Source organism: Rhipicephalus sanguineus, chromosome 6 (assembly GCF_013339695.2).
Source record: "Rhipicephalus sanguineus isolate Rsan-2018 chromosome 6, BIME_Rsan_1.4, whole genome shotgun sequence".
Classification (NCBI taxonomy): Eukaryota; Metazoa; Arthropoda; class Arachnida; order Ixodida; family Ixodidae; genus Rhipicephalus; species Rhipicephalus sanguineus.
In genome coordinates this window covers 42,822,067-42,843,944 of record NC_051181.1, presented here as the reverse complement: position 1 = coordinate 42,843,944, position 21,878 = coordinate 42,822,067, and the positions used below count along the sequence as shown (strand labels likewise).

The 21,878-nt window shown below is 46.1% G+C and overlaps 1 long non-coding RNA gene and 1 other non-coding gene across 2 annotated transcripts; one reads left to right on the top strand and one right to left on the bottom strand.

Annotated features, from left to right (window-relative positions):
* The first annotated feature begins 237 nt into the window (after window positions 1–237).
* Window positions 238–310, top strand: Trnat-ugu (transfer RNA threonine (anticodon UGU)). The gene has a single exon. It is a non-coding gene; the product is annotated as a tRNA-Thr (tRNA).
* Window positions 311–2,789: 2,479 nt separating this feature from the next.
* On the bottom strand, window positions 2,790–21,449 carry LOC119395733 (uncharacterized). Its single transcript, XR_005184304.2, has 3 exons — window positions 21,328–21,449; window positions 13,593–13,620; window positions 2,790–2,955 (listed from the first exon to the last, which is right to left on the bottom strand). It is a non-coding gene; the product is annotated as an uncharacterized LOC119395733 (long non-coding RNA).
* Between the last annotated feature and the right edge of the window lie 429 nt (window positions 21,450–21,878).

Sequence of the window (21,878 nt, the reverse complement as noted above, 5' to 3'; positions counted from 1 at the left end):
TCCACTCCTTTCCTTCATCCATAGCGAGGGTCTCGTTCCAGCCGACTTGATGCTTTCAGGTGGTATGCGAGGGATTATTAGTCAGCTGCCAGCTCGTAATAAGTCCACGTGCTACGTGACGCCAACAGGCAGAAAAAGAGTGTTCCACACTCGCCGTCATGGCTACTGGCGGCGCTGACTGACACTCCCACGTTTAAATGTAGATATATACCCTATAAAGTGGATGGGGGAATGGCCGCTGCGGTGGCTCAGTTGGTAGAGCATCGGACGTGTTATTCGAAGGTCGCAGGTTCGGTCCCTGCTCGCGGCAAGTTATCTTTTCGTCCACTTTTCTTTCTTCACATTTACCTTACATTTACAAGTAATAACATCCCCTATACTTTCCTTGGCATTATTGTCTGGCAGTGCTCATTATATTTAAATATGCCACATATCGATAATAAATTAAGTTGGAAGTTTGCTCCCTCCGTGTCTGTTTCGTCCGTTGTCTAAGAAAGTTTTGCGCAAGAGTGTTGATCATGGAGTACCAACCAGCTCGAACACACACCTTTGTTAAGGTATACTTTCAGGCACATCTTCACAGTGCTCTTTGTGAGTCCTGTTCTCCAGCGTCTGATCTTGTCGGACTGCCACCGCTGCAGCTGCTGCTCGGTTCGAGGCTTTTGGTATTCGGTGCAGTTGCTTGGGTGTCGCAGGAAATTCATTCCCTTAGGGGAAGCCGGTGCCTCCGTGGCCCCGGGCTTGAAGATTTTTCGCGTTCCCTGCGCCAGGCGCAGGCGATCGCGTTGCAATCTGCAGCCGCGTTCCTCCGCGTAGTGCTGAGCTGTTGCCGCTACCGCCTAGTCTCCGGTAGGCTCAGCGTGACGCTCACGAATTTTGTGCCTTCTCAGGATTGTAGTGGCGTGATAAATGGTTCCTGGTACAGAAATGCGTCCAAAAGTGCTAACTTCTGTTAGCGATCATCTGTTCTTTCGAACGGAGATCCAGGTGTTACGTAGTCCAAGATATGCGCCGATACAGCGCTTCAGTTTATCTAATTTCTCTGATTAAATTAAGCTCAATGGCGTAACGTGTAGCCTTTTACATGACATTTGAAGGGTATTAAGGCCCGCTCCAAATAATAGCCGTATTCAACGTTAATGTTCGTACGAACAGAATAAAAATATATGAATAAATCAAGAAATACTAATACGCCTAATGCGGCTACACAAAATTGTGCTTAACGCGGTCACACCACGCGGAGCGGCCCTAAACGGAGCGTTTCTCGTTTGCCATCCGTAATTGTGTTGTTCTGCATATAAGATGGAAACAGCGCAAGACCCCTGTACTTTGATGCTTTATTAGCCATACTGTGACTGATAGATAGAAGTGGCGGGTTTCGCGGTTGTACGTTTAGAATGCGAACCGTTTAGTAAAAACTAAGGATATGAGGGAGCTGAAGTATATAAGAGTACGCAAACACGCAAACAATTCCCTATTATGTACGCATATGCTTATTTGTGCACGTTAACATACAAGCTTATAAAGCGCATCACCCCCGCTTTTGCACTCCGGAGCTTGTATTTGGTGTTTTATGGTAGGCACGAATGAGTGCGCAGGGGCAGCTCTCGAGGGAATGGGTAATTGCGCTCGTTTGGCCACAGTTTTAAGCCTGAGGCGCCTTTCACGTAACGAATGTGTAATATTTAGCGATGTTAAAGGGGTCTTGGAGCCCTCAGCCTTCGTGAGAAAACACATCGTGCGTAAAGCAGGCGCTTGCTCTGAACAGCTCAGGGAAATCTTGCAGTCGTGCGTGGCAAGGGGCGTTTACAAGCGGAGCGCACCGTTGCCGACTTTCTGAAGCGCGCTCTCTTCATACAGACGCCCGTCCGCAGTCACTTAGGTGGGCGGGACACCTGCTCTGTCACGTCATGCAGCAGATTGTTGTCATTGTCGGATAAGTGACATAAACAATGAGCGCCGTGAGGATCAGGTGCTTTTTTGACACGGGGCGCCACCACGTGCCGGCGACACGCTCCACAGTCTAACGTTACTCAGTGAGCCACACTCGCGCTCAGGAATCACAACGGGAGCGAGCGATCATGTTTCATCACTCGCTCAAGATCATGAAACGGGCTGACGTAATTTCCCGTGTGCGGTCCCTCCTTGTGTAGCTTACAGCGTGCTTGCAAGTACGAGAGAAGAGATAGCACGCTTAAAGAGCGGGACAAATCAGTCTAGCTCAGCTAGTTTTCGATGGATTCAACGAAATGTTTGGCAATCAGGTTCGAGGGTGTAAACTCCTGCGGCAATTTACCCAGTCCCTCAGGACCCTTTCATAACCCTAGGTTTAGTGTAAGAGATAGAGAGACTTGTACATTGTATCGCCATAGGTCAGTATCCTATATGCAATGCCGAATTTTTTAGTCGCTAAAGGGATCAATCAGGCGCACATCTATCACTGTTGTCGTGTGAGAATTAATGTTTTGCTGCGTAATAAAAGAAGAAGACGGTTTACTCGCTCAACACATTACGTCATAACGTGAGGTGAGCGTGTTTGTACTCGGGAGTGACATGTTCACAATAATACAAAATATTTCGAGACGCAGAGCACTGCCTCATCATTCCAAGGTTACTAAGTAAATATGCAGCTTTTGTCGTGACTATAATCTAACATATTCCTGGAGGCTAGAAGGGGAACCAAAGAGTACTTTAAAAATAATAAAATTATATAGTTTTCTCCTGCCGATATTCGTGTGTATTCGAGGGAAAATAGTCTTTAAAAATTGTGATGCGAACTAACAAGTCTACTTTTCAAATCGAAAGTACTTTTATTCAGTCTTTATGACTCGCAGAACCTGGCTTCTGCTATTTTTTTGCATCGTCGAGGGCCCGAGCCTCCGCTGCAGGTGCAGTGTCAGCCGCAGCCGCGGCAGCCGCCGCATCCGTCATCTCGACAACCCTGCCTCTGGTACCCTGGAAATAATAGTAAAAGGCAAGTGTCTTTTTTTTTTCATCGAACAATAATTTGTTGAACTATTTTCCCAAACACAAAAGCGAAATGAACCTGGTAGTGCAGTCTCTTCAACTGCACCCATGCGGTGGATAGTCATCGTTGGCATCGTAACGGCACATCAACTTTAATTATTCGCCGGTGTGAATGCCGGTGATCTCGAGGCGCATTTCGGTGGACGTATGCTAAGATTGTTCCCGCAACTTATCTATCTTCTTCATGTACTTCTCTAGCGAGAGTGCAGTTTATACGCGGTAAGGTGATATTTCTTGGTTATCATTTTACAGGTATTCTTCGAAACCGCGATGTATTTTCATTGATAGTGCCCTTTGAAAAATGCTTGTTTTTAAGGAGACGTAATGAAATCAGTCGAACAGACGGAAGAGACCATCGCGAACCAAGAAACGCCAGGCTTGCGCTGAATCCGCAGCACAGTCACAGCGAAAGCTGGAAGAGCGTCGTTTCTAGAGCCCGCTTGGGGCTACAATACAAGTACACTAGAAATGTACCCACTACGCCATAAATCACAATTTTTGTGAAGTTGGGAAGCACCTACTAAGCCATTATTCGTCATTCTGCGGAGAAGAGAGCCGCCAGCTACACGTCTGTAAGGCATTATGTGCACTTTGTTGACGCGGCGACTGATGACAATGAAGAATTATGGCTCAGCCCTTTGTAATGGGTTGGAATCTTTAAACGGCCCAGCAGTTACGTAATTTGCATTGGGTGACGCCCGTTCGCTATTTCCTTCTCCCGCCATACTGTATAACATACGTTGACGTGGGAGAGAGACGGGCGGGAGGCGAAGAACTTTACTGAGACCCCGAGGAAATGGATCAAGCGCATATGGGCTTCCTTGGCAACCAATACAACTGCGCTTGCGAGGAACCCACTACGCTATAAATCATGGTAATTTTTGAGAAGTAGGGCAGCAGGCACTGTGCCATTTTTCGTCATTCTACGGAGAGCGTTGGTGCCTGCTAAACGCATGCAGGCATTATGCGCATTTTGTTGACGCTGTGCCTGATGACGATGAAGAATTATGGCAGAGCCCTTTGTAATGGGTTGGAAGCATTCAACAAACTACTCGTTGCGCAATTCGCATTGTATGACGCCTGGTTACAGAATTCGCGTTGTGCGACGCTTGGTGCTTATTTTACTCTTCTACCACGCTATATTGCATATGCTAATGTGGTTCCTTCCCGACATGAAGCCTGTATAGGACCTTTTTGCAATGCAGTTTCAAGCACCGGCATGGCTCAGAGGTTGGATACTGGGCTCCACGCAGAGGGCCCAGGTTCGAACCTTGTTCCATCCTGGAATTTTTTCTTGTTTCGTTTTTTTTTTCTTATCTCGAGCGATACTGGTTACGGGCACCGGCGGCGGCGGCGGCGGCGGACAACTACGGCGCCAAAAACGGCCGGTGAAATGATCTCATAACAGCTTTCGCTGTAAAATAGACTTTAAGCTTTGTTTTCCGCTTACGTCATCTACTACGAGAGCAGTAAACTTCGCATGTAGGTGTTATAAGCGTTTGCGTTATACACATAAGGGTATATCGTTCGAGATTACCGAAAGAAAAAACCTTTATTCAAATAATTGCCTTGAAATCTGTTATTCTGCTTACGTCACCCGCCGTGGTGGTGTAGTGGTTATGGTGCTTGAATGCTGGCCCAAAGGTTGCGGGATAGAACCCCGGCGGTGGCGGCGGCGGCGGCCGAATTTCGGTGCAGGCAATATGCGAGCGGCCCGCGTGCTTAGCTTTAAGTGCAAGCTACAGAACCGCAGGCAGCGAGAATTTCCGGGGACGTAAAGTCCCAACAGTTATTGCTATTACAACAGCTCTGTACGAAAAGAAGGTAGACATAAACCTTATATGTGCATGCTTAGGTTTGGACCCCCACCTGCCGACCGCGTACACTAGAGGTTTTGCATAAGAGATAACTACCTAGACGTTTTATTTCTTCTCTGTGAAAGGTAATCGCAGGCTCCCTTACGCATGCGTTTTCACTACTATTGATATGCCAAGCCTCCACCATAAGACCCGTTTCTTAGTTGCCCTATCCATATAAAAGGGCACATTCATGGAATTTGGATGAGTATTTGCAACCTCGACAGTTCAGATATAGAAGGCCGTTTCACAAGGCGCAAAACAAGCCATTTTCATGCTGCAATTTCGCTAGCAGCGAAAAAACACCTGATCTCACTCGTTGCAATGGTCAGCGGCGAGGGACAACATTTGCGAAATTTTTCGCTCTGTTCGCAGTGGCGCAGAGATTGTTCGGTCTGGACCCATCGAAATTGCGCCGACGAGTTTGTTTTCGTTATGATAGCTGTCGTGCCTTTCGTAATAAATTTTGATCGGAAAGTCTTTTTGAATGACAAAAAACTCGTGCCCTTTGCTACTGTTCATGAAACTTAACAATCACCTAAGGCACAGATTGTTACATTACGTTTAAATAGATATGCAGTGTCTACCACAAATAACGCGCAGCAAGCAAGCTTGTTCGCCGCGGCATGCGTAGATCAGAAATTGCAGCCCATTCATATCCCATGTAAACGAAAGCGTCATTAGCGGCGGTTGCGAAAAGAGTGGACAAAGTGAACGGAACGATTTCTACGCAATAGCCGTAAAGAGCTGGTTTGCAGAAATTCCGCAGTAGGCGACGGCGTCATGTGAGAGAATGATCTCCGTTGTCCGTGAGCGAAAATTCCCGGTGGATGAAAATAAGGAGATAAAAAAATTGGGGGACCCTTAACCTTCGCCTTTAAGAGTTGAACGCGACAGCGAAATCCGGCCCCTAGTGCGCACTTCAACCACTAAGTGCATACTTATAATTGTGTATTGTTACACACGCACGCACACAGACGCACGCGCGCGTGCGCGCGATGTATCTGTAGTAATGGTACAGATTTTCGATCTAAACCACTTCCCTGTGCAACAGTCGAGACATATTTCTCACAATGCCTCACAGATGGCAGCACATTTTCTAGCGTGTGCTGTTTCCTTGATCAACGCCTCCTCTGGAAAGCAGGCGTTGGCTTGATATGTTTTCCGCTAAATGGACATAGTTGTCCATTTTTAGAGCTATTTGAAAGTTCGTGTGTGTTTTTAGCGGCGATGGCTGCACTATCCCGGCCTTTTTCGAAGCATGGCGTCGCGCAAAAAACGTAGTTTGATGGCCTCGCCAATGCGCCTACAAATCGCCGAATGGGCTCATTTTCGTCGTGACACCTGCCGAACAAAATGCCTTAAGGAAACTTCTTCCACTACATGGCATTTTTGTAGTGTTTTTTTTTTTCGATGCAGCTGCAAGTAACATCGTGGCTTTGTGGTAGGACATCTGCTTGCCACGCAAACGGCCCGGGTTCGATCCTTAATGGTATCAAAGATTTTCATTGTTTATTTTATTTGCATCTTTCTCGATTTTTGAGTCACGGACGACTTTTCGCTCACAAGCGTCGGTAGCGACGCCGTCACCGAAACCGTCGCCGACACCGGAATTTCTGCGACACGAGCTCCCTAACGCTATCGCGTTAATAAATCTTCTGTTCGTGTGGGACCGAGGATTGGAACCTGCAACCCGTAGCTACGTGGCGCGATGCGTTTAGCCGCTCAGCCAGCGCACATACATCCTCTAGCACAATCACGGCGTGCTATTTATATACACCATTTAGGGTTCGTGGAACGCGCATTCGGAGGTGTTTCAGCGTGGCAGATGCTTGTCTATCACCCACGAGATGGCGCCAAGGGCCCACGGGCGCGCTTTAAGCGGACGCGCCCTGTAGTGTTACGTCACGCCGCCTGCATGGATATAGGAGCCGGCGTCCGCACTTTGGCTTTCCTTGCTGCACGGTTTATTCATCCACCGTGAAACGAAGCGAGGCTAGCGATTGGGAAGGCGATACGAACACGGTACTATGACGGTATCACGTTCTACACTTGAAAGCGAAGCTCAAGCGTCTTTCAAGTTTATTTTTTTGTCGCTGCAGTCGCAGCATGTGGAACAGGCTTTACACGGTGATCCGCCGATAAAGGACTAAAGCCTGGAGCAGCGCTTGAGATGTCACATGAATTTGGTACAATTCGCGTCGACGCCGACGGAGTATCTTTCACGGTTCACAGACCGATCACACATAAGGCTTTGATCTTTGTAGGCAGGTCCATTTCACGGGTTGCTTGAAAGGCACGATCAACCAAATAAGGTAGCAGTGGCACGTCACCGTCGGTGCGTTGACGTCAACGGGTATCTGTCAAGGACACGATGTTAACAAAATATGGGGTTTTACGTGCCGAAACCATGGTATGGTTATCAGGCACGTCTTAGTGGTGGACTTCGGATAGATTTATAGTACTTGGTGTATATGAACATACGCCTAAATCTAAGCACACGGGTGTTCTTTCACTTCGTCTGCACCGAAATACGGCTGCCGTGGCCGGGACTTGAACGCACGTCCGGATGGATGGATGGGTGCTATAGTTTCCCCTTTATAACGGGGTGGTGACGAGTGTGCCACGAGGCTCGACAAAAAAAATATTTTTCCTTCTTGCTTTTTTGTTTTTTTAAATGGCCCAATGCCTCTACTTTGAGAACATATATCTTACTACAGGAAAAAAGACGTAAATTCTCAGCCCAGTTCTCTGCCCTTTACAGCAGAATGTCCTTATTTTTTCCAATATTTATTTTTGTCCTTTCCCTTTAATTTTCTGCCACCAATACTCTAACCGTCTCTTACTTATTTAAATCGCGGGTGTGTTCAGCTTTCCATTGTTGTACCTGAAGCCCAAGGCTTCATGTAGGCTCGTGCCCAAACGTACACCTGGGTGGATATCTCAACATTGAGTCACAACTTGTTCCGCTGTTTCCTTATCTTCCCCGCAGCATGTGCATTGTTCTTTTCTTTGCCGAATCTTGCCTTATAACTAAGCGTTTTAAGGCAACCCGATCTGGCTTCAAACAGTAAAGCGCTTCCCCTTGAATTATCGTGAAATGCCCCCCCCCCCTCCTTATTTCACTTCTGCCCTTTCGGTAATTATTCAAAGCCCATTTTTTCTCCATAGCTGCCACCCAATAAATCCTCGCCGCCTCACTGACTTTTCGATTAACGCTCTTTGTTGACATATTGCTTACACTACCAGCCGTATATTTACTAGCGGGCCTCCTAGTTCTTTTTCCCTACTGTGTGTCCAAGCTCTCTCTATGCAAATAACGGAACAGGTTCTCTGCCCATCTGCGCTCCTTCATATTACTTAGCCTTTCCTCGAACCATATTTTGCTCTGAGCTTCCGTCGCCTCAAAACCTGCCCATCCCATATCGCCCTTTACAGCCTCATGTGTCGTCTTCCCGTGAGCACCCAACGCGAGGCTTCCCACATACCTTTGTTTTATATCCATTCCCGATGGCATCTCCGCCCTCATGCACACCACTGAGTTCCGAAAAGTAAGCCCCGGAACCATTAAACCTTTCCACAGACCTCGAAGCACCTCCTACCTATTGTATCCCCACAACGCTCTGTGCTTCATTATTGCAGCATTCCTCTTCTCTTTTGCTGCCGAGGTTTTTTCGTGTACCTCAATGTACCTGTCACCCTCAATTATCGATACTCCGAGCTACTTCGCTTACCCTCGGTATTTCTTGGCCCTGTATTGACACCGCCTGATCACAAGGATCATTGAATACCATCAATCCACATTTTGTTACACTAAATCCTAGTCCTAGAGCTTCACCTTCCCTTCCACATATATCCGGCAGCTGCTGTATATCATCTCGACTGTCAGCAAATAAGACAATATCGACAGCATAAAACAATCCTGGAAGCTTCTGCTCAATGATTACGCGACCCTGTTTGTGTGACAGATTAAAACCAATGTTGCTACCTTATAGAGCTTTTTTTCAAATTTACCATGTACAGCATGAATAACAGCGGGAACAAAGGACATCCCTGTCGCAGCCCCTTGCTAATATCAACGTTCTCTTTGCTACATACTCCTTCCCATTCTACGCAAACTGTATTTTCTCGGTGTGTCTCCCTCAAAAGCTGTATACAGTCGTCGCCTGTGCCGATTTCTTTCAATATATCCCACAAAATTTCCTGATTAACATTGTCGTACGCCCCAGTGATGTCTAGAAAAGCCACGCACAAGGGCCTATTTTCTATTTTAGATATTTCTATACACTGAGTGAGAACAAACAGGTTATCGTCTAACCGCCTGTCGACTCGAAATCCATACTGGAGTTCTCCCAAATTAGCGTTATGTTCTGGCCACGTTTCTATTTTCATTTTTACTGCTTGCATCGCCAACGTATATAGTACTGATGTCATGGTTAGTGGTCTATACCAGCGAATCTTGTCCTTTTCTCCCTTGCCTTTATATATTAAGTTCATTCTTCTTTTTCTCCGACTGTCCTGTATTTGCCGGTCCTGTAAGCATTTTTCTGCGGCTTTCAGCAGTGTTTATTTAGTGTTATGTCCTAGTTCGCTAATGAGGCTAACGGGAATCTCGTCTAAACCCGCGGCAGTGCGATTTGGAATTTTTCCTTCGGCCTTTTTCCAGTTGAAATTCTCCAGTACTTGCTCTTCCTGGGTTGCTCTCTCCGCCACACTTTTACTCACCGGGGAAATCCCCTGGACGCTCTTTTTAAACGAATCGGCTGTTACCTTTCGGATGTAACCTGGCGCTTCGTACCCTTGCAATTGATTTCCTCCTTCATCTACAATATGTTTTTGCGTTGTGACAGACTTCCTACCTAGCGCCTTTATGTGGCTCCAAAATATCCTAGGTGCGGCCTCCTTTTTTTCCTGAAACTATGTCACCCTGCTTTCATTTTAACCTTTATTTTTGCCTCGACCAATTTCTGTACAATGGATTTTCCCCTAAATATATTTCCCATATTTTGTTGACTTCGCCGGCGACCGCTTCTCCTTTTTTGCCCTTCTTTGCTGCCGTGATGCTTCACGCCGCTTCGCGATCGCTTCCCGAATTTCCTTGTTCCACCAGCGTTTTCGCTTCCTCTTTCCTTTGCAGCAAATAGTTTTCTTCTCTCTCCCTATCTCTTTCGTCATTAGATGTACAGCTCACTATACCCCCAGTCTGGGTATAGTATTGTCTGGTATAGTATTGTCTGGTATTTGCATACTTCTTCCTAGACTCTTGCGGCTATATTTATTATTTGCTTGTCATTTAAACACGACGTCCCAGTCTTTGATTCCATGCTCTTATTACCAGTTTTATATCCCATTTGTAATGTTATTCGTTTATGATCGCTACCCAAGCTTTTAATCCCATCCACATCTATTCCCATATATCTCAGTTTGTGATAAATTCCTTCAGACATGACACAATAGTCAATACTTGATTGTTTGTTTCTGACTTCCCGCGTGATCTGGCCGTCACATTTAGGCCCAGTGTTAACTATTTCCAGACTATGTCGCTCGTAGGGATATAGTAATAACTCCCATTGGTGCCTGAATATCCGTCAAGGTCATGTATGTGGGCCTTCACGTCCCATAGAAGAATGATTTCGGCCTCATTACCAAATTCCTTAATATCCGCACTCAATCAATCTACTATCTCCTGATTCTTTTATCTGCAGTTATTTCCCGCCACAAATAGGCAACCCTAGCCACGTTTTCTTTCCACCTACTGTGCCCAAAACCCAGAGGTGCTCTGAACATGTCTGTTTCACTCTAACCCATTTGGCGCCGCGTTGAATTTGCATTTCTACACCCCCCCCGCCCCCCCTTTCCTTTCTGATATGATCCTGTTGCACCCTTCTCAAACATAATTTTTAATATCTGGTGGCTCTTCCAAATCTCTAACGTGGGTTTCTGTAACCGCATCAACGCCTATCTGTTCTTTGTTTACCTGCTCCTCAATCTCTAGCCATTCTGCCTTTTTTTTTCTGCCACCCCGCATATTTATGTTACTTGCAATGGGCGCCTCCTCCCTTTTTTGTTTGATTTTATTTTTTTTTTGTTTTTCGCAATAATACCCGTGAAACAGTCCTGGTTGTTTTCCCTGTTGCTAGCTACCCCGGACTCGAAAGGGCCAGCGTGCCCCCCAAAAAAGCTACTCCGCGTCCTGCCAGTCGCCAGCCCACCTCATGACCAAGCCTCTTATCGAAGTGAATTCTGTCTCTTTGGAAACCGCTCCACCTGTGCACTTCCCTGTTTATATTCACTGCCTCGAAACCCTTCTCTCGACTAATTAGCCATATATTTTTGTTTGCGTCGACAAGCGCTCTTTGCAAGTTGCCGTTGCGTACTGGTACTTCCGGTACTGTGCATGCTACAATTTGCCCATGGGGGGGGGGGGAGGACACGGCGCGCATGTCGACCCCTTTCACCAAGGTCGTCGCTAATTCTGACAATTCTTTATTCAACCCGTCATTTAGCCCTCCCGCAATTACCACGAGGTTACGTCTGTGAGCTTTAGCTGCGCGTTTTTCAATCGCTTGCCTCACGACTGTCCCCAGCGTATGTCCTGGGAACGTCTCTATCGAAACTCTCTTATCGACTTTCAGCCATTCTTTGATTGCTTCTGCGCATCGGACTGAATTTGAGTAACCGGCAATAATGACCTTCTGTAACCTGCACCTGGCTGCTGGTTGGGTGACTAGCGTGAGTCACCGCTGCCGCTTTGTCCCCTCCCTCCCTTAAGACTACTTCTCGGAAGCTGAGCCCGGTGACCACTGCACCTGCATTTGTCATGCCTGATGTTCCCTTCACCTCTCCCCACGTGTGGCTCGTCGCCTTCAATGCTTCCACCGTCATCTGCGTCTTCTTTGTTCCCTTTGACGACCTTCGATAGGCCCTCCTCGGCTGACCTAGCCTTTCTTCCATGGCCTTCGTTTTCTATCGCTCTGTCGCCAACGCATTCTCCAGCTCTGAGATTCTCGTCATGAGCCCACTCTGGGCAGCCCATCATATTTTCCATTGTCTCCTCCAATTCGCATTGCCTACACTTGGCGTCAGCTTCTTCTGCCTTCTCGTCCGCACAATCTTCCATCTTGCAACCTACGCCGCACCCGGAACACTTTACGGTCTTTTCGACCATGGCTAGATCTGTTCACCGATGCCCACGTATTCGAAAACTGTCACAACGAATAATCACGGCTTACTAAAAGCTTAAAAGCGCGACACCTGCTGAGGAACTACGGTGGCTCCAATAACGGCGAAGTTTGAAGATTCGCTGAAGAGCGAAATACTGCAAACTACGTTCATGCTACGTATGGCGAGCTGCATTTTGCGCTTGTGCGAGCAGAAACGTTTCCGCTATCCATCCGAGCATAAACGTCTGCATGGGTCTGCAGACGTTCTTGGCACCGTACTGACATAACCCATTTGCCAAAAATGACGTCATCCGATTCCGACTCTACGTGGAAGCCAAACAAGAACCGGAACCAAATAAAACAGGCGCTCATTAAGACCAACGCCTCTGATGAAGTAAAGTAATATCACAAGCTTTTGAATAAACAGCTAAAATCACAAGGATTTATGAGGCTATAAGATTGATTGAAGTATATGTCATAAGACTAAACGTGGTGAATGTAGGGACGAATATGTGCTGATTGATTTTTATTTTTCTAAAGTGCACTAGTATGCAATAAGAAATATAGCTCTGTAGGTCACTAGTAAAGCAATATAATACAGAAATGCCCTAAACATTTCATTTCTTCTAATCTTACGTGTAAATATTGCGTTTTTCATGTTGTCATCGCTATAATATTGTGCGGCCTTGCAGGGAAATGTTGTCTGCGCCCACACCGATCCCCTTGCACAAGCGAAAATTGTGCAGTCGCTTGCGTCTTTGCTATTGCATCCTGATAAGTGAGGGCAATTGTTCTACGAAAAAGCAAGCGAGGGAAACAACACTAATCTTTGGGGAAGGTGGAGGGGGGATTCCATAGCTGCAGTTCATGAGCTCAGGAAAAAATAAGTGTTGCACCTCACCTAGTCAACTCTAATTTGTACCTCAGTAAGCCTAACGGTGATCTATGCATGTTTTCTTTAGGCTATCGGATTCACCATTCTGTTTTAAATAGCACCATTCCTTCTAATAAATAATGTCGAGTGTCCGAAGTCTCTATTCACTACCAGGTTCCTTACACTCCATAGTTGCACCGTTTCTTCTTTGAGCTCCTAAAGACGAAATAAACTTGCGAATGGGGAACGATCGCTGGCAGTAAAAAGGAGCTTGCTTATTGAAGTTATTCCTCGGAATCCAGCGGTTGATGAAAAAATAATGCCAAGAAATCGCTTCAATTGATTTTTCCTTGACGGCATTGTAACAAGCGTTACAGAATATTCGGTAACTATTTTTATTTATTTTGAAGTCTCGGCTGCCAGCAATAGAATTTTTAGCTCTCAGTATTTCACTTCTGAGCATTTCTCAATAATTTACTGAGTTGCACACAGTTTGCAGTTGATTGATAATCAAGAATTTTTCCCCTAGGTGCAGCGCAAGTATACTGAGTTTGATAAACTCTTGTCAACAGGGCGCGAGAACTCATGCCTAGCCATTGTTGCGGTGCTGCGTTGTGCATAAAGGGTACCAAAGTATTTATAATTTGATGTTGTTACCCATTCAACACTTACCCCTCTCGGCGCAAATGCCACGTCGCTCCTGAAATAGAAATGCACGTTGAGAAATATGTTTGTTACGCACTAATCGTCATTATAGCTTGCTGAGCCAGAGTTGATTTGGAGTCAAACTCGATCCCAATAAACAAGACGAGACAGTGGACAAAGATTTCTTTACCTTTAATATCGCACAGCACGCGGTGGCGCTGCAGCTTACATTGGGCGGTTTCAGGATTTTTCCAATGCATAGCTATTCGTGGGTCGCAAAAGTTTATAAAGTAAGCATTTCCTGTACAATGTGCCTATAATTGGCGCAATTTCTAGAGTACAACTCATAGGTTTTATTTATTTATTCATTGTACCTTGTAGGTGCGTTAAGAACATTGAGTAAGGGGTTTACAAGTGGTAAATACTATGAGCGAGAAAAACAAGTAAGGCAACCGACATAAGTACATGACATAATATACAACGATACAGTAAAAAGATAAGCAATGCAGTAGAAAAGATGCGGCAAATAAATGAAATGAAAAAGCGAGCCACTTAGGAGGCTACTGCAGTCGCAAAGCGTGAATACAGAAAAAACTGGTATTTATAACACATATTTATGGGGTTATTATCCATGCAGTCAGCGCATATTTTCACAAAAAGCTTCTCGATTCATTCAAGTGGCGATACCACCGGATAGGCCGTTCCGAGAGGCAACGGCGCGTGGGCAAGCAAAACAATTATACGCTTTTATTTTACAAAAAAAACAACCCGAACTAAACCCTGGCTAGTATGGAGGCTTTTGGACGTGTTTTTGGCTCGCTGAAGGGGAATATACCGTGACTTGTCACTGTAGACATATATATGAAAAAGACGTAACAATCTAATTGTACGGCGCCTATCCAGTTTCTGGAGAGGGATGTCAAGGCTAATTTGGTTTACACTTATATAACTGTCATAGTTACGAGTAATAAAGAGGGCGGACCTATTTTTAACGCATTCTTGCATATTAGTTCGGTACTCTTGATGAGGCGATCACACTGACTAATTTGGTGAGCAACCTTCACGTGCTCAGTTAATTCTAGTGTTGAGAATTGCCACAGGTACTTTGTCACGTGCTGCTTAGGATACATTGAGAGGCGTGAAAATATTCGCATTGCCACAACTGAATTGAAAAGCTGTAATTCGGGAGGACGAATAAAAGATGTTATGATGATGTCAATTTCTCAAGATTTCTTCATTGGAAATACGCTTGCTATGGTAAATGTAAGCGATGTTAATGTTGAAAAATGACGAAGATTGACATCAAACTTTTATCAGCGGAGTGCGCCACACGAAGTTGGCGCAGCGGTTCGCCAGTAGGTTTCGAGAGCTCTTCAGAGTAATGAATAGTAATGAATGTCGCTCTTCACCGAAATCAATAGGTGGTAGAAGATACCAAGGATTTTGTCCTCTGCCGACGCATACATGCTGATAATAAGAATAAAAGTTGTGGAAGGACCTTACGTACTGGGATGAAAAATCTTTCTGTTGCGAATGTCGTTGGAGCAACATTTGAACAAGTGGACTGGTCTTCGACAGGGTAGGAATAATAGTGTTTTACGTGCGAAAGTAAACCAGCAAGGGCCGAGCTGCGCTGTCATGCCCATCCATTGAAAAAAAGTGCGTTACCACATAATCTCCGAGTCCTACCTATAAGTGATGACAGAAAGTGGCATGCTATTTCCGTTATGAAGCCCGCTCGCAGAAATACGGCGCCCTTGAATCCCCATCGATATGTCCTACATATTTGCGATGAGATACCGAGAGATATCGCCAGCAATCGCTCTTATTTTGAATAGATAGGTGCTGTCATGTCGAGAGGTAAAATGACAGGAGAGAATATATTGAAACAATGGCTGGCTCTCCCGTAACATAGAGCAAGTGCTAGCATGAAATGGCGACCGGCAAAGGAGACTGGTTGGAGATGATAATAACCACGCTCCTAAAATCACCATTGTCCATATTCGCAAGGGACACATAACACCATGCTGTGCTCTGGTCCTTGTACAAGCCATTGTTTACTGTCCGTCAGTGGTATAAACTTTTGGGCTTTGCCTAGCGTATGCGGCCATGACGCGACGCAGGCCTGAAAGCTTAGTAAGCTGGAAAGAGCCCATTTTGAGCTGACCTCTTGCAACTCTCGTCTCGCTCAAACACAATAAGCTTGGCGTGATCGCGCAGCATGGCGCCATCTCTCGGGGACAGCGCAACTTACCCGCTCTAGTCTTCGAGCAGAGATAAGAATTTGTGAGCGCGAAAAGATAAAAATCAAGTGTACATTGGCGTGAACCTGCCTTTGAAACGTAGCTGTTATCCGCCTTTTGAACGTCGCTGTTGAATATCGCAAATAAAAGGCCAGAGTATGAGACGTTACAGGTTCAGTCACATTGAGAATAAACATTAAGAACACGGAAGCAACATTTTCAGTTGCTTGGGCATTAACTATCGGATTGAAACTAACTGACTGATTTAAAATATCTAACGAATTGAAACTAGCAGATTCATGACGTGATTTTTTAACAGCATTTACCGAAATTCATTACATAAATTTTTAACAGCAAATCTCTTTATGGTCGCGGTGTTCCAGCCACATCTCCTAGAGGCTCCCAGCTCATAGCGAGTATGTACTACCACGGCCGCTACATAAAAGAAAAAAAAAAGGTGCGTCCTCTTGCGTCGCGTCGCCTAATAATGGGCGAGCGCGTCTCAGCTGAGTTGACAGTTGCGGCCGCTGTTTTTGGTGAGGACGCCACTGTTCCGGTACATGTAGCAGACGCTGGTTCCTGCTAGAATGTGTTTTTTTTCATGATTTATGCGTATTCATGTGCTTTTTCTTGTGCTTTCTCGTGTGTGTGTGTGTGTGTGTGTGTGTGTGTGTGTGTGTGTGTGTGTGTGTGTGTGTGTGTGTGTGTGTGTGTGTGTGTGTGTGTGTGTGTGTGTGTGTGTGTGTGTGTGTGTGTGTGTGTGTGTGTGTGTGTGTGTGTGTGTGTGTGTGTGTGTGTGATCCTTGCCTCGGGTTTCGTGTGCTTGGGTACTGTTCTTTGGTGGGCGTGCATGTGGCAGACGGTTTTTTTCGATCGGTGCGATGCCGCGAAGCTGTTGACATGAGTTGCGAGAAAGAGTCGAGTGCAGTTCCTCAAGTAGCAAACCCAAAAACGCCAAAAAAAGACGCTACTGCGAAATATCACGAATCTACAGCGTCGGGAACCGTGCCTGAAGAATACTTCTCGCCAAGGACCGTCGGGGAAAGGAAGGAAGTGGGAGCCAAGCGAAAGGTCGCTGATATGTTCATTACATTTTACTGAGAATGACTGTAAAATGAACATCAAGGTGAGGCTTTTGCTTCCTTGTGTGGTCCCGACATTCTCTCGCGGTGATAGACGCTACAGGCAATAAAAGAACGTGCATTCCCAGAAAACGCCGTCGGAATCCAGCTCTTGACGCAGTAGCTGGGGCAGGTGACTGAAAGCTCGCGAGAAAGCCCAAAGATTAAAATTCCTCGCACCTTTTGAAACACGAGATCGAAGTGCTAATTCCACAGTCTGGCTCAGAATAGTTGAAAGAACGTTGTTTTCCTGTAGATCAGGCCTGCCAAACCACATTAGATCTGGGGCATGTCTTAGAAGAATTTAAGAAGCCCGTGAACAGATTGAAAAAGTAAGAAAGTTGCTCGTCAAGAAGAACAATTGAAGAAATTGCAGGCCGATCGAGATGAAATGAAGGAACGCCTCTTACGTTATGAAAACAGCAAAGGACGTTCAGGTCTTTCTTCATGCATTACAAAAAGCGCAAGAAGGAGAGAAAGCTGCCGTGTTTAACAGAAGTGGCCAGTTTGCGCAAGAAACAGCTCGTGTACAATGAAGGTATTTTGTCCTGTTGACATGAGTTGCGAGAAAGAGTCGAGTGCAGTTCCTCAAGTAGCAAACCGCTTGTTATAATTCCTCTTTCAAAGACGGTCAATGGCCTATATGATACCGGTGGGCTATTAACACCAGGATGCCTCAAAAACGACAAGCCTTTTTTAATGACACTGGAAGTCTTAAATTTTCCATAAGCGGGCGAACATTGATGTCTGATTTAATAACGTACGTCCAGGCACGTAGCCAGAACATTATATTGGGGGGAGGAGGGTGCACTTGGCGGGTTGACAAGGTGAGTTTCAGCCAATTGTGGGGGCGAAAGGAGCTGTTGGGAGAGACGTGCCAATTAGGAACATTGGCAAGAGCTAAAAGGAGTAGCGCGTAAAAGAACGGAGTCAAAGGGAGGAGATTTGAGCAGGACGAGCGCTTGTCATTTCTGCGTATCTTTTATTTTGCCTCCGTTTCTTCAAGCGCTACTGATTTCAGGTAATGCATCTTTACGAGCTTGCCCAACCTGCCGCACTAGTCAGATTGCCGAGAACAGAGGAATAGAGAAAAGGTCAAATTTCAGGAGTAAAGGCATCTGGGTCCTTCGTGCACCCTCCTCAGTGCCTGCATGACTCCCTGCTTCTTCATGAAGGAAAGGGTAAATCAAATCAGAATAATTCATAATAACCAGAACTTTTTTTCATGTCGGGTGAGTCAAGTGGCCAACCTTCATGGAGAGTATTGAGGCCAACTCTAGAAGAGACCGACACTCCTATATAGGCGAACTCTTCATATATAAGGTAATCGGCACTCGTACTCACGACTTCAATATTGAACCTGTAATGTCCAAATAAAAAACGCGTTATTTACGGCGTGATCAGAGTCAGTGTCACGCGTACCAACGCGACTGTGGAAGCGCTTCTCCGTGAACCGCTGTACCTTAGCAGGTGCACCACAGCAAGCGGAATGGGAAGCAGGTCCGAGACGGAGTTTCGGCGCCATGCAACAGGCCGCACCTTTTTATATATATCGGCCGTGGTACCACACAATTTAGGCAAGACGCACTGCTCAACTCCGCGGTCCAAAAAAATTGAGAATGCGTCTATAGCTATAGCCTAGCGGGAATGTGCCACATAATTTTGGCAAGCACCACTACTCACCTCCAGTCCACTAAAACTGAAGAAGCTATCTGTAACTTGCCTGAGCTTCCCGCGGCCGCATTTTATGCACCAAGAGCGAAATCGCCATTTCTTTACGGCCAGGAGGCCGTAAACGTATCTCATTAAGAAGCGCGGTGGTTTCCCTCGAATGTTCCGCGGTAGGCGAAGTCATGCGCGCTCCGCAGGAAGAAGCGTCAACGGGAAATGGCGCATGAACGGTAACGATGACGTCCTTCTGATGCAGAATCTCGCGCAAGACATGCCGGAGCCAAGCGCAGGCGGAACGCAGAAGATCCGAACTTCCAGTGATAGAAGCTGAGGTTAGACATGAACGGCTTGTATCAGAGCAAGACGAATTGACGGAGAAGGCTTGATTGTGTCATGAGCCTTCGCGACGTTAATTCGGTGAAGCTGGGCTAGTTTATTTCAGTACGTCTGCTATGAACGATTGTTTGAGGCAACCGCTTAACATTGCTATGATTCTGGCCGCTAAATGCATTTGCGTCTGTGTGACACAAACAGAACACGCTGCTGGAAACGAAAGTAAGTGCACTAGATAGCCTTAGCGCTGGACAGTATCGAGATACAAACTTTTGTGTATGGCCGTATCTGTATCGAGATCTATTTCAAAAATATTTTTGTATCTCAGTAGTGAAACCCTTTAAAATGTATCGAATGTATCGCAATACTCTGAAAGGCACGGGTGACTCGTTACATTTCTATGTCAGAAAGGAGCTAACATGTTTTCAAAGAGGAAAGAAAACCCATAATGGTAATAAGCTCGAACAACGAACACAGTATTGGCGAGAGAGCAGAGACCCAGCGATTTTGTTCGCAGCGCAGGACAGCGCTGCGAGTTTGTTCTGTCGCGTTTCCTGCGTCTCGTGTTCGTGCTTAGTACCATCATGAATGACTTGTTCCCACTTGCGCAACTTACAACCTTGTTGGGAAAGAAACACTTTTTGTGCTAAGCCAAACAAAGCCGAGCCGCCGGACGGCGACATGGGAAGGGTGGTGGAGGGTTCCCCAGACGCACAGAATGACCCATTTGCCAAAGCGGTCGACGCCGCTGACGGCCGAATCGGTGAGGCAGTATTGTCGGCCTAGCCGACGAATGCCGCTGTCTCTCCAGGCCGGCGCAGCACCCCTAATTTTTTATCGGTAACTGGTTGACCCCATTAGAGATATGGCCATGCTTTTATTCGTTATAACACGAGCAGATGCTACTCTATCGCGGTAGAGAGACTTTTCTCGCTCGCGAGTCCCGTGTTAGGGCCAAACCAACGCTGCCTAGAAGACAGCCTAATATAGCAGCGGCTGCTGCTTCAGAGGAATGAACGTAGAAACCTTCTCCTCAAAACAGATTTTGGGTGCAAAATAAATGTATACTTTTTCTTAATTCACTGGTGGCAGTTGGTGATTGGAGTGACATGGTTGACTGGCACGCTTCAATGAGCTGCAACATCATTCACAGTATTATACTGCACCCAATAAATGTCTTTACGGAGCATCAGCATCCCCGCAATAAAAGAAAATTGGGGCAAGCCACGCACTAATGGTGCGAAGACTGAGGAAATTGCGGATGTGGTGGAGTTACCCTCCTCCTCACCATCACTTTCCATTCCCACCCCTTCCAATACTATCTGCACTAGACATGGCTGTACTGTGCTTCACCATCTCCGCTCCTCCTTTCCCACATCTTCACCCCCAATTCCCTTTCCCACTCCCTTGATATACTACAGTATAAAAGGCTATGCTTTACTCTCTCCCCTCCGCCTTCTCCTCGCTACGCACCCTCGCATCTCTTATCCTCACTTCCCTTTCTCACTACCTTGCTACACTATACTCTACAAGGCTATGCTATGCTCTGCTAGCGTGCCTCGATAGCCGAGTGATTACGATGCTCGCCTTTGTATGACTGCTATGCGACTTCGAATACCTTCTCGCGAAGATGTTTTAGTGGCAATGCGCTTATAGGCAGAAGGCGAAAGGCGGCACGGTCACGCAGTTCCAAGCGAAACAGGCGCGGAGCCTTTGGCGCTAGGACCGAGAAACCGCTAATGAATGACACTGTCGCTGTGCTACTGACGATTCACGCCCACAAACGGAGAACAAAGAAAATGGGTTCCGTTATAGGCACTCTTCTGTTTAACTTTCTCGCTGAGAATCTGCCCTATTTTTGGGAGTTTGTAGTTTGGCGTACCTCGTCTTCATTGCAAAGGAGCTCATCTTATCCGGTCAGGTACGTAGGCCTATAATTAGCACCCGCGACGCTCGACAAGCAGTTGAGAAACCGCAAACTCTCACCTTGTTTTTTTTTTTTCTATATTCGCTAGCGAGTAGGGTTCTATACTATGCTGTCTTAGTATACCGTACTCATTTTAGGTGCAATGCCCTTACTGGCCGAAGGCCGACGGCGGCATGCTCACGCATTTCCAAGCGAAACAGCCGCCGAGCCGGCCGAGCTTCTTCGCTAGACCGCTAGCTTCCCTAGCATGTGGCTGGCGCATATATTTCCTCATAAAGGTCTCTTCAAACACAGCAAGGCAGCATAGATGCCGGGGTGTGCGGCTGTTGCATATAATCAAGAAGTAGCGCGCCGGTGTTTGTCCCTCTATATGCCTGTATCTCTTCCCGTTATTAAACATCTGAAAGCTTCATAAAAATCAGCAGCATTTGTTAAAAATGTTATCAAGTGCTCATAAAAATACTTACATCACCAATATACAAGCTGCCAACAAAACAAAGGCACAGCAATTCTTGTATGCAAACATGGCGACCTCAAGCTCACCTATGTCTCACCGAAAGTTGAAACCGTAAATTTGAGCGGTACCTCAGCAGCTTTATATAGAAGTAGTCGAGTGGTGGCATTAATGCAGAAAAATATCTAAGATGTCTTTCCGAAATGACGTTGTTCACAGTTCGAAGGAAACGTGTATGTTTCTGGTTGCAAAACAATTGCTGCTTGTCGGAATACGCAATATATATATACAATGGACAAAAAGAATGTCTTTCTACCGTAAAAATAAATTGTGAAACACTTCGCAGTACAATATAGGGAAAAAACAAATAATAATTCTATCTTAACAGTTTCAGCTGGCGGTCCAGCCTTCTTCGGAAGACGTAATTGTAATGATATCGCACAACCAATGGCACAATGGCCGCCCGCCCAGTTTGGGGCCGGACGGGATTTGCAAAAAAGAAGACAAAGAAAAGAGAGAGCGAGAGAGAAATAACGAAGGAAGCAACGGCGACAATTCCTTTGC